Source organism: Leuresthes tenuis, unplaced genomic scaffold, assembly GCF_036924035.1.
Source record: "Leuresthes tenuis unplaced genomic scaffold, fLeuTen1.0.hap1 SCAF_9, whole genome shotgun sequence".
Classification (NCBI taxonomy): Eukaryota; Metazoa; Chordata; class Actinopteri; order Atheriniformes; family Atherinopsidae; genus Leuresthes; species Leuresthes tenuis.
This window is the reverse complement of record NW_027325363.1, coordinates 20,200,773-20,211,162: the sequence shown is the minus strand read 5'-3', so window position 1 is coordinate 20,211,162 and position 10,390 is coordinate 20,200,773.

Genomic DNA, 10,390 nt, shown 5'->3' with positions numbered 1-10,390 from the left:
ATGTAAACATAGTTCTTATTAGTAGCACGCAACCTTTATGGCGACAGCTCGTTCTTTAATTCAGTAGCTTATTTGTTATTTCAGCACTGAACGGGTTTTCCGTACGTTTATTTTTCTGTTGTGTGCTAAAATGGTTAGCAAAATGCCAGCGGTTGAACCTGTCATCAAAGCAAAACCATTTCAGAGTGGAAAACACGTTCACCACACATGTCTGGGATTTGTAGTCCATTGTGCTGGTCATTGCATTTGTAAAACATGGCGGAAAGTTAGAGAAGAGACTACAGGCAATATCAGCCACCTCTCCACCAATCCCACCGACTCTCTACAGCTGCAGCTCAACAGCATAAAACTTGCTAACTATACTTTTGTATATATTTTTCTGATGCTGTGTTGATAAATCCCCAATCTTTCTTGATGATGCACATCGTTTATTGGCTCTGTTCAATTCATATGTGGGCACATTTTTAAAAGGCACATTAAAGCTGCGCATGTGATGTTGCACTTCAAATCATTTAACAAATTTACCGGACTAAATACTCAGCATTAATCCCACCTAATGTGAAAGTAATATTTACTATAGCTTATGAGTTCATGTAGCTGATGTCTGCCTAAACACTCGCATCTTCTGTCACTTGCTGCTGCTGATCCATACCTTACTTGGCTGTATTTCCCAACATATCACAGTAAACAATAGCAGAGAATAATTTTGTTTGGGCTGCAAACACTAGGTCAAGTTATGTCACTGATTCACTGAAAAAATCTTCATCATCAGCGCCACAATGCTACAAACTCCCACTGCTCTCTGTGATGACCCTCTTAACTTCACTTGGTGTCCCGCTGCTGCTTCTGAATCCACAGTAAAACAAGTATGCACTATTTTGGATAGTAAGAAATTAAACAACACGGTGAATAAGTTTCCGAATATTCTTGAGCAGCCATTAATATGCCGGGCAGCCTGCCAGAGTATACTACCGACCTATTTATTCTTGTACTTAATTCTCAGTATATGTCAGTATATAACTCCTGTGGTGTATGAGCGATGGTCGCCTTCAAACAGCCAATGTGTAGATGGTACAGGAAGAACTCTGCTTACACAGACTTGGTCGAACACAGAAACCTTTTATTCCCAGCCAGGTCCGTATCAGAAGTACAATTTGATGCATCAAATCTAGGGAGATCTTCAAAGCTCAAAAGTCTGTGCAATCTCTGTCTCACTGTAGGTGCTGCTCCTGTTAAGTAGGGTAAAACCTTTGCATATTTGGTAACCCTGAAGATGCTGTGCGCTCCCTTTGACAGGCCCAATAGTCAGAATGTAAGATATATGTATATATATCCCTGGTGTGCCTGTTCTGGACTGAGGAATGTGTTTATGTTTGACCATTATTCATCTCCTGTGTGGACACACTGAACCTGATGCCCTTCTGAACCTCTGTTAAGGATCAGTCACTACACTCCCTCGCTCAATAATTTTTAAAATGTCTTTTTGTTATGTCTATAATGTCATGTTAAGTTATGTTTAGTTTTTTGTTTTGTGTCTATGTTGTCTCGTGGCTTCCCGTTTATTCCTGATTATTATTATTCTAACTCTCCTCTTGTTCCAGGTAACTTGCTCCATCCTCTTGTGTTTGCCTCTGGTCTGATTGTCTGCCCCACCCTGATGGTTTCCACCTGTTTCCCATTCCCTTATAGTGTGGGTATATATAGTTTGTTTTCCCTTTGTCCTGTGCCAGTTCAACTTGTCTTATTTTAGTCAGAGAACATATCCCAGTCCATGCCAAGTTTCATTCAGAATCAGGTTTTTGTATACTTTGTTAATGAGCTTTGTTTATTTCTATAGTCTTGCCTTATGTTATTTTGATACTTTGTCTACCTCGAAGGAGTGATTTTCAGTTTATACTATATCACAAAAGACTGTTCATTTGTACTTTGTCCTCCGAGTCATGCATTTGAGTTCAAGTTCTAATTCAGTCCTGACACTTTTTTTTATACATATGTACATGTAGTGTGACAAAAGAGCACATAATTTTATCATTCAGAGATGCTTTTATAATCAGAAGTGCATGGTGAATGTAATTTATTGTACAAAAAAATAGGAATTAAGATGGTAGGTAGCAGCCAGGCGCTGCTAACCACGTGCATTTGATTAAATGATGATCAGCGCCTCTACAAAAGCAGAAGTTTTGTCAGTTTGCTGGTCTGGAGCATTCAGGTCTGTGTTAACATGCGTGCCAAGGAGGAAAGACATCAGCGATGATCTAAAAGAGCAATTGGTGTTGCCCATCAATCTGGGAAGGGTTATAAGACCACGTCTAAACAATTTGGAGACCATCACTCTACATTAAGAAAGATTATTCACACGTGGACAACATTCGCCACAGCTTACCTTGAGTGGACATCCCAACAGGTTCACATCAAAGTCAGACTGTGCAATGCTTTGAGAAAGTGTAAAAAACCCAAGTGTTGCATGTCACACCCTACAGGCCTCAGCGTGTAATGTGTTCAAGCTCATGATAGTACAATCAGAAACCCACAGGCGCTGAAGCAAAGGTTTATGAACTGTGGGTCAAAAATCCTCCCAAGCAATTTGACAAACTAATAACATCATATCAGTCTGTCAAAAAAAACCCAAACAGTTATTTCAAGTTCCTGCTGCTAAATGCTGTTCTGAAAGCTATTGACTCATGGGGCTGCACTTAGTTTTTCATGCACTGCTTCTTTGTTTTCCCTTTGTAAGCTACTGTGCATCAAACAACAGCTGAGGAAGCAGCGGTCCTGTCAGGAATGATGTGTGTTTTCATGTGTGTGCTGCTGCCTAAACGATGCGACCTATTTTAACACTGCACCGCTCCATTCTGACCAAACTGAGGTAGAAACAAAAACAATAATAGATGCTTATTATATGTGTATTGCAGCCGTAGTTTTCTTTTCTGGCAATGTATGCTGTTGTTCGTGATCATGTCGACAGCTGAAAGGATATTTTTGGTGGTAAAAGATTCAGAGTTTGAGCTGTAATAGAAACACAATTATTAGGAAGCATTTAAACACGTCGAACTTAAGAGGCTGATAAATCCTAACCGTTACATGGTGCATTTCTTTGTACATGTGATGCTTTTTTTTAATCCCACGCCCATTTATTTCTCTCTACTACCATCTATCCTCCCTTGCTTATTCACCTGTGTTGCTCCCTTCTACTTCAGATCCTTGTCTAGCCTCATTGTGTCAGTCTCCATGAGTGATTGATTGCAGTGAAACTGGCATCAGCGGACAAGCACACGCACCATTGATTAGTCAAGAATGACCACGGAAGAAGTGAAGAATGAAGCTGACACCGCCCCGGCTGTCTGTACATTGTGTTTTACCCTGTTCTTAACCAGGTGAAGCAGGCAGAGTTTCCACGGACATAAAAAAAGATGGGTAAATTATTTAGTAAACAAGGCCAGCTTTTGTCAAAGGAGAAGGAGACCTAAATGCAGAGCTTGTTATGGGCGTTAAATGCTGTATGCAGATCGTTGTGTAATATCTGAAGGTTTACGATGTAGTAGAATAGTGATGAGGAAAAAGCAGAATTGATAAGGAATGAGCGATAACTAAGTACAGTGAAAAGTTACGGCTATGATTGAGTGTTTAGCGAATGTTTTCTTTGTGCATCTGGACTTTCTGTAGTAAAATCATTTGGTAAAATACACAGTCAAACTCATATGAACAAAAGCAACGCTGTTTCCAAGGTTGTTGGGGAATTGCACAAAATGTGAATGAGAATTGAACACTTGGGTGTCACCCAAGGGCGTGCACAGCTTGTACTGCAGCCCAGGTTCAGGTCTGACAGAGTCCTTTTACTGCATATCATCCTTTTCTCTGTCCACTACAGGCAGTCCCTGAAAGATTACAACAAAATCTTCTGGCAAAAAAAAAAAAAAAACTGCATTTGATGCACATCTCAAAAATTTGAGACAGGGCTTACAGTGTTTACCAACACTGTAAGCTGTAACAGCATTTAGTAAGCATTTGATAAATAAGGATACATTTTTCTGGAGTTGTTTAAAGGGAAAAGTGTTACCATTCTTACTTAATGTAAGGTTTAAGCTCCCCTGCAGTCCAGCGTCTCCTTTTTTATATTTCTTCAGTATTAATGCTGTTTTTATATATATCACAAAGCCCCCCCCCCACAAGCTGACACAATTTTCAGAGGTTTTACTGAAATGTCTGTGACATGCTTTGATCAAAATAACAGAGAAACAGTAGAGTGACCCTTTTAATCTTCTTGTCATTTTCACCTCCAATCAAGCAGATCATTTTAGGACATGGAGGCTTTCTTTCTCAGGGTCTGCCCCTTTTGATATCAGTTGTACACAATAGAGCGTATGAACTCATGTCGCTGTTGTATCTAGACACACCTTAAGCGCTTGAATTGACAGCCCCCCCGAGTGGCAAACAATTCAACATGGCTGCCACCGCTACTTGTTAAATTGGCAGTGTAATATGTGCATATCAGCTTCAATATTTTTGGGCTTTTGGTGTCGACCACGATCTTTGTGACCTTTCAAAGATACTGTGAACCATGAACATTAATGTCTGGTCAAAATTCAGTTTCCCTGACTTTTTCATGTACTCCGTCTGTACTTCAGGAGAATTCACAGAGCAAAGTCTGAAAGTGTATGAAATGAAAATTAAAGAAAAGAATAATTCATTAAACCCAAGCAGAAATGATAAAGTCGCAGTCCTTTTCTTTTATCATTATGAGCTGTGGTTGTGTATTAGTAATCTGTTGGCAGGAACAACCTCCTGATTTGTTCTGTGTTGAAGCAGAGTTGAAGAAGCCTCTGGCTGAACACACTTCACTGTTTCATCATGTTGCCGTGCAGATGGTGAGCAGTATTATGTATTGATTATATATTTCATTCACGAAGGGTATGTTGTTGGTTTGGCTTGTTTGTTAGCAGAATTACAGAGACAGAGAAGAACAGATTTACATGCAAATCTTGTCCAGACCCACTTTAGTTTACTTCTGAAAGACTCTAGAATCCTCCCTTTATACATAATTACATAAGTGACCTGCTGCCAGTTACCCAGTTACCTTCATTGTGTGGATTCTCACCCTCAACATTTCATATGTTTGCTTATGTTAAAACAATATATCATGATATGCATTATTCTAAGTTAAATATGGGCTTTCAAAACACTAAAACTTATTTTAATTTTCACAATACCCACAATCCCATCGTTTTTCGGAGTCATGGCTGTACCTCATTCAGACAGTTCTAAATAACTGTTTCTACAGTGTCAGGCCTCATGTCACAGCTCAGTTCCACAATTATCTTAGTTTTTTGGCTGTTACGCTTGATTATTCAATGATATTTCTTATCAAAAAAGGAAAAACTCACAAGCAGATCTTAAAAACTGAACTGTAGAAAAGCTATTTGATACCAAAATATCAGACTTCACTGAACTGCAGTTTACGAGGAGAACACAGATGAGAGGACTTGACACAGCTCTTCACAGTAGAGTCTTCTTCATTTGATGTGGTAGGTTTTTTTGGGTGTATTATTTTTCAGACAGACACAAGATCCTGATATGCATTAAGCTGTAGCTCGGGAGGAAGAGCAGTCTCCCACCAATCGGAAGGTCGGTGATTTGACTCCGGACCACATGTCGAAGTGACAAGACACTGGACCCCACGTTGCCTACCGATGCGTCCGTCGGTGTATGAATGTGTGTGAATGATTAGAACAAAAAGCTCTGTGTAGAGTGCTGTAAGAGTGGGTGAATGTGACAGTTAAGTTATCAGCAGCACACACCTGGATAGCAGCCGCTATAAAGGTAAAAGTTCCCTTTTACTAGTTTGCTTACATTTCATACAGGCTACCACCCTTCTTGTACTGGCTTTCCTCTCACCTTGTATTTGCTATTTTACAAGATAAAGCAACTCAGTAAATGCACAGTAGCATGAAAATACTGGAGAGGAAGACCTTAAAACATCAGCTGTTGTTGGCCTTTAGTTTCCATGGCCAGAGAGATGATGTGGAAGGTAAGTTGCAATTAAAAGGAGAAAGGAAGAGTATCATTCCAAATGGGACTAACGTACAAATGAAACAACATTGGAGTTACAGTGGATAAATGATAAATGACCAAAATAAAAGGCATTTTACTTAAAAACCAACTGGGATGCCGTACACCTCAGCTTCTGTGGTGGCCCAGCTGATATTACATTAGCACAATTATCCACTGGGAGGCGCTGTTTCCCTACAAATCAACTCCTCCTGTTTTCAGACGTTCACTTGTCTCTGCCTGTAATTGAATTCCTTTTGCCGAGTACAGTGATTGATGGTAGTAATGAATTCACACACACAGACATACACACACACAGAGTTTGGCTGAATTTTAAATGTACCTCCAGCATGGCGCATCGCAAGTTCCACCTTAATCTTGTCTTCACTTAACAAACTCAACTCTAATATTTTAAAGTGCGTGCACACATGTTCACACACACACACTCCGCACTTTTTCTACATTTGTGATGAAGATATTTGCTTCACCCTTAGTGATTGCTTCTGCTTCAGTGTCCCACGGAGCCATTTGCATGAGCGTGTATGTGCTCATCACCGAGGAGTTTGAGATTTGTGTTTTTCTCATCCTCTTGGTGTTTTCAGACTTCATGACTGGCAGACAAAAGCTTGAGTTCCAGGAGTTGAACAGAAAGACCCCAAGCTCTGAAATGGCGCCACTGGCTTTCTAGACTAGGCTTTTACTACGGACTATGAAAGTCAAGAGTTCTGTGTTTGAATATGCTTGTGTCCCTGCAAGATAAATCAGGTTAAATTCTGCTGGAAAGTTTCAGTCAAAATTCTTGATAAAAAAATCCAAAGAAAGACACTGATTTTCATTTGTATGCATCATGATTGTCTTTGAAATTTTATGGATTATGTTAATAGGAATTTTTGTGTGTGTTTTTAGTGTGTTTAAAGCAACGTGAGCTATTCTTGAATCCGATGATCAACTTCACGCCACATCTCGTGGTCTTCACAGGCTTGTTGAATTCAGAACATCTAAGCAGAATTTTGTAGTGAGGACGTAAGAAAGGTTTTGTGCTGATGACTCTCCAGCAATGCATATCTGTGGGCAAGTGTAGCTGCACGGCAGAACAGAACGCTACCACTCCAGAGTCGGCAGTGTTTGGGTTTTGATCTGCCTCCCTATTAACCCTATGAGCAATGCTCTCTGATTTTTTTTTTATTCATCCAGACCTCAGCTTGATCTCAATGTTCCTCACCTGTCTTCTTATAAAGGTAACCCGTAACCCTCTCCTGCTTTGTGAGCATCAGTCATGTGATTTATATATATATATTTTTACTTACTCTATGGCTGATGAAAGGAGCCCATGACTTACAGATGTTTGAGGATTGAGACTATTTGTAAAGTTTAAAACGAGATGATTTGAAAGATTTCAACTGTCTTTACTGAAGAATGTCGGGGGTTAAACCCTGGCAGGCAAGTCTAAAATCTTGGTAAAAGCTATGATGTTGAAAAAATGCTGTAAATGTCTTTTTAGAGATCAGGACATGTTGTGCTCACTCGACTATTGACAAATGACTGTAATAATTGTTCTGCATGCTAATTGAAAATAATTATATGGTGCTCCACAAATCTGCACAAATACTGACTTAATTATTTCCCACAAAATTTCTTTGAATGTTACATTTCTGTGGGAGAGTTGAATGTTAAATGTGTGCCATTTAAGATCCCTCTCCACTACACTACACACACACACACACACACACCCACACACACACGCACACACACCACAGGGAGAAAGTCAGAGATGTTTTATCTACTTGTCCCATTATCTCTATCAAATTCAATTCTTTCATCGAGTCACTCCTTAAGTTGCTTTAAGGAGGGCTTAGAAGTGATATTGATCCAAAGGGAATGCAGAGAAAATAAATTTATGAAATGTCAGATTTTAAGCGCATACACAGGGAGAAACAGTTCAAGGCGAAAACAAGTTTGTGTGTAGTGGGAAGGAAAGGGAGACAAAGCGAAGGATCAAAGGACCTGCAGTTTCAGGATATCACTGCCTGATAATAACAGACAGATTTTGACATATATATATATATATTTATTATATATATTTTATAACACACCTACTTCTGCTTGTCATCCACAGAGAGATTACTAGTGCCACCAAGGAACTGACACAGTTGATGCTATCTTCAGGAATTACCAGTATCAGAACAGACGGGTAAGTGGATACATTAGGTAGAAAAAAATACCTATACACAAAACCAGGCTCTGTGAAATAAGCGGAGCTGAGAGGCTGTCTGTACTTAATGGTTAGGCACTGGAACAGCAGAAGAAAGAGTTTATGAATTTCTCAAAGAACTTCAGTGACACTCTAAAGACTTACTTCAAAGATGGAAAGTACAACACTGTTTCTAATTTACCGTCTGTTTCATGGGTTTTACATTTTTTTTTTCACCCTTTCCGTCTTCTCAATGTTCAACCTTTTCTTCTTCACATACGCCCACGTGTCGCCAACACAGTAAATGACTGTACGCTCACATATGAGAATACACATATTCACTGTCAGCACCATGTAAATGGTTGTTTGATCACAGGCCCTGCTTCTATCAAATCCACCAATAATTCCCTTGACCCATTTCTTGTGGATTCATGCTGGCTTGTGTTCTCTGAAGCCTGACATTCTCCATTACAGCCAGATCAAAGTGTTTCCTGGATCCATCTTAATATTGTCGTCACGGTTTCTTTGCCGTGTGATTGACACGTGTGTCCTTGTGTCTCTGTCACGGTTGTTTCCAGAGGGATAAATGCGTTCGTCAGCGCCAAGCCGGCTCACCCACCAGACCAACACCATACTGTATGCTTTCAGGACTGTTCTGCAGCAGCCACACTCTCACAAACACTGCAGTGTCTTTATTCGAGAAGAAATGAGGCATTATGATTTGGAAACATTTCAGCATTTTGGGCTGACTAATTTGTAATTCTGATCTTTTGAGGGAACAGCAGGTTTCCTTTTGTCTATGTCATTACTTTATCGGACTCTTAAGATGGCGCTCATTTACACAAGTTCTCCGTTCCGGGCTGTTTGCTGTTGGTTTGAAATGGATTTTATTGTTTTTTTCGTTTCTTCAACCATTTTGACAGTTTGCCTGTGGCTGCAGCGAGCAATTAATTTCACTATTGATAAATATGCCAGATATTTTTCAGTTGGATGTCAGTTTATCAGAGAATAGTGGTGGAAAACTTCCACCACGACGAAGCTTTTTTCCAAAAGTCGTTGTGTTTTCAGACCATCAGTGCAAAAAGAGTTAATTTACCATTATGTGAAACAGATGGGCAGTAAAGGCACACATCTGAGAACCTGGACCCTGAGAAATAGAGATTTTGACATGGCAAATTTGTGATTACTTGATTAGAACTATTTCTCTTGGTTTTTTGATGGAATTTGTACATTTTAGTCCAACTTGTGACCGTCAGTACACATTATTGTCAGACTGGTTCAATATGGGTCATGAAATCAAGGTTTGGAGAGAAAAGCATATGGGAATTAGGAATGCAGACTGTGTTCACTTCTTTATTCGTCCTGTTTTATTGTTGGCAGCGCTGCTTCACCCCAGCGCACCATAAACACCAACCACTCAGGGGAGCAGTAAGTCACCAGCTGTGTTGTTTTTCCTTTTCTTTCAGTTACGAACTAGTTGGATTGCAGTCATGTGAATATGAAGGTCTGACCTTGTGCCGTATAAAAGAACCTGACTTTTCAAATGAAACAGTAGGGGATAAAGTTTATTTTAGATGTCTATACTGGAGATGTGTGTTCACTGCATCACATTTTTCTCTTGATTTTTTTCCATTTCTTTACTGGAGTTAAGATTTATTTCAACTTCATCCTCTGCTAGTGGATTTTAAACATAACAGCCAGCAACCCTGTTTTTGATTTTTCGCCTTGTCAGAGGTCCTCCAGGAGGTGTTTCTGCCAGCACGTTGACATCAATGAAGTCTCAGAAAGTGATGTGCTGGTGTATGGATGGAGTTGTATGCACATGCAAGTGGAAAAAAACTGAAATGGGCAGATTTGGTTTGAGGAAAATCGTACAACTGTAGATGTTCTGATTATAATCACTTTTTCATACTCTGTAATTTTCACTACAATCTTTATCACATTTTTCAACCAGTAAAAGCCACTAGACCTGGAATTCCTTGAACTCTTTGAAAAGAGTCACGGAGAGTGAAAAACACTTTTTACTGCGAATTAAAGATTTTTTAAATGGATTTTTGAAAGTGGGTCTCTCTTCAGATTTGAAAGAATGAAAGTGCTTCATTTCCGCTCACTTGCCCTTGCATTCTCTTTTCTTCGACTGCACCTCTCTCCTTC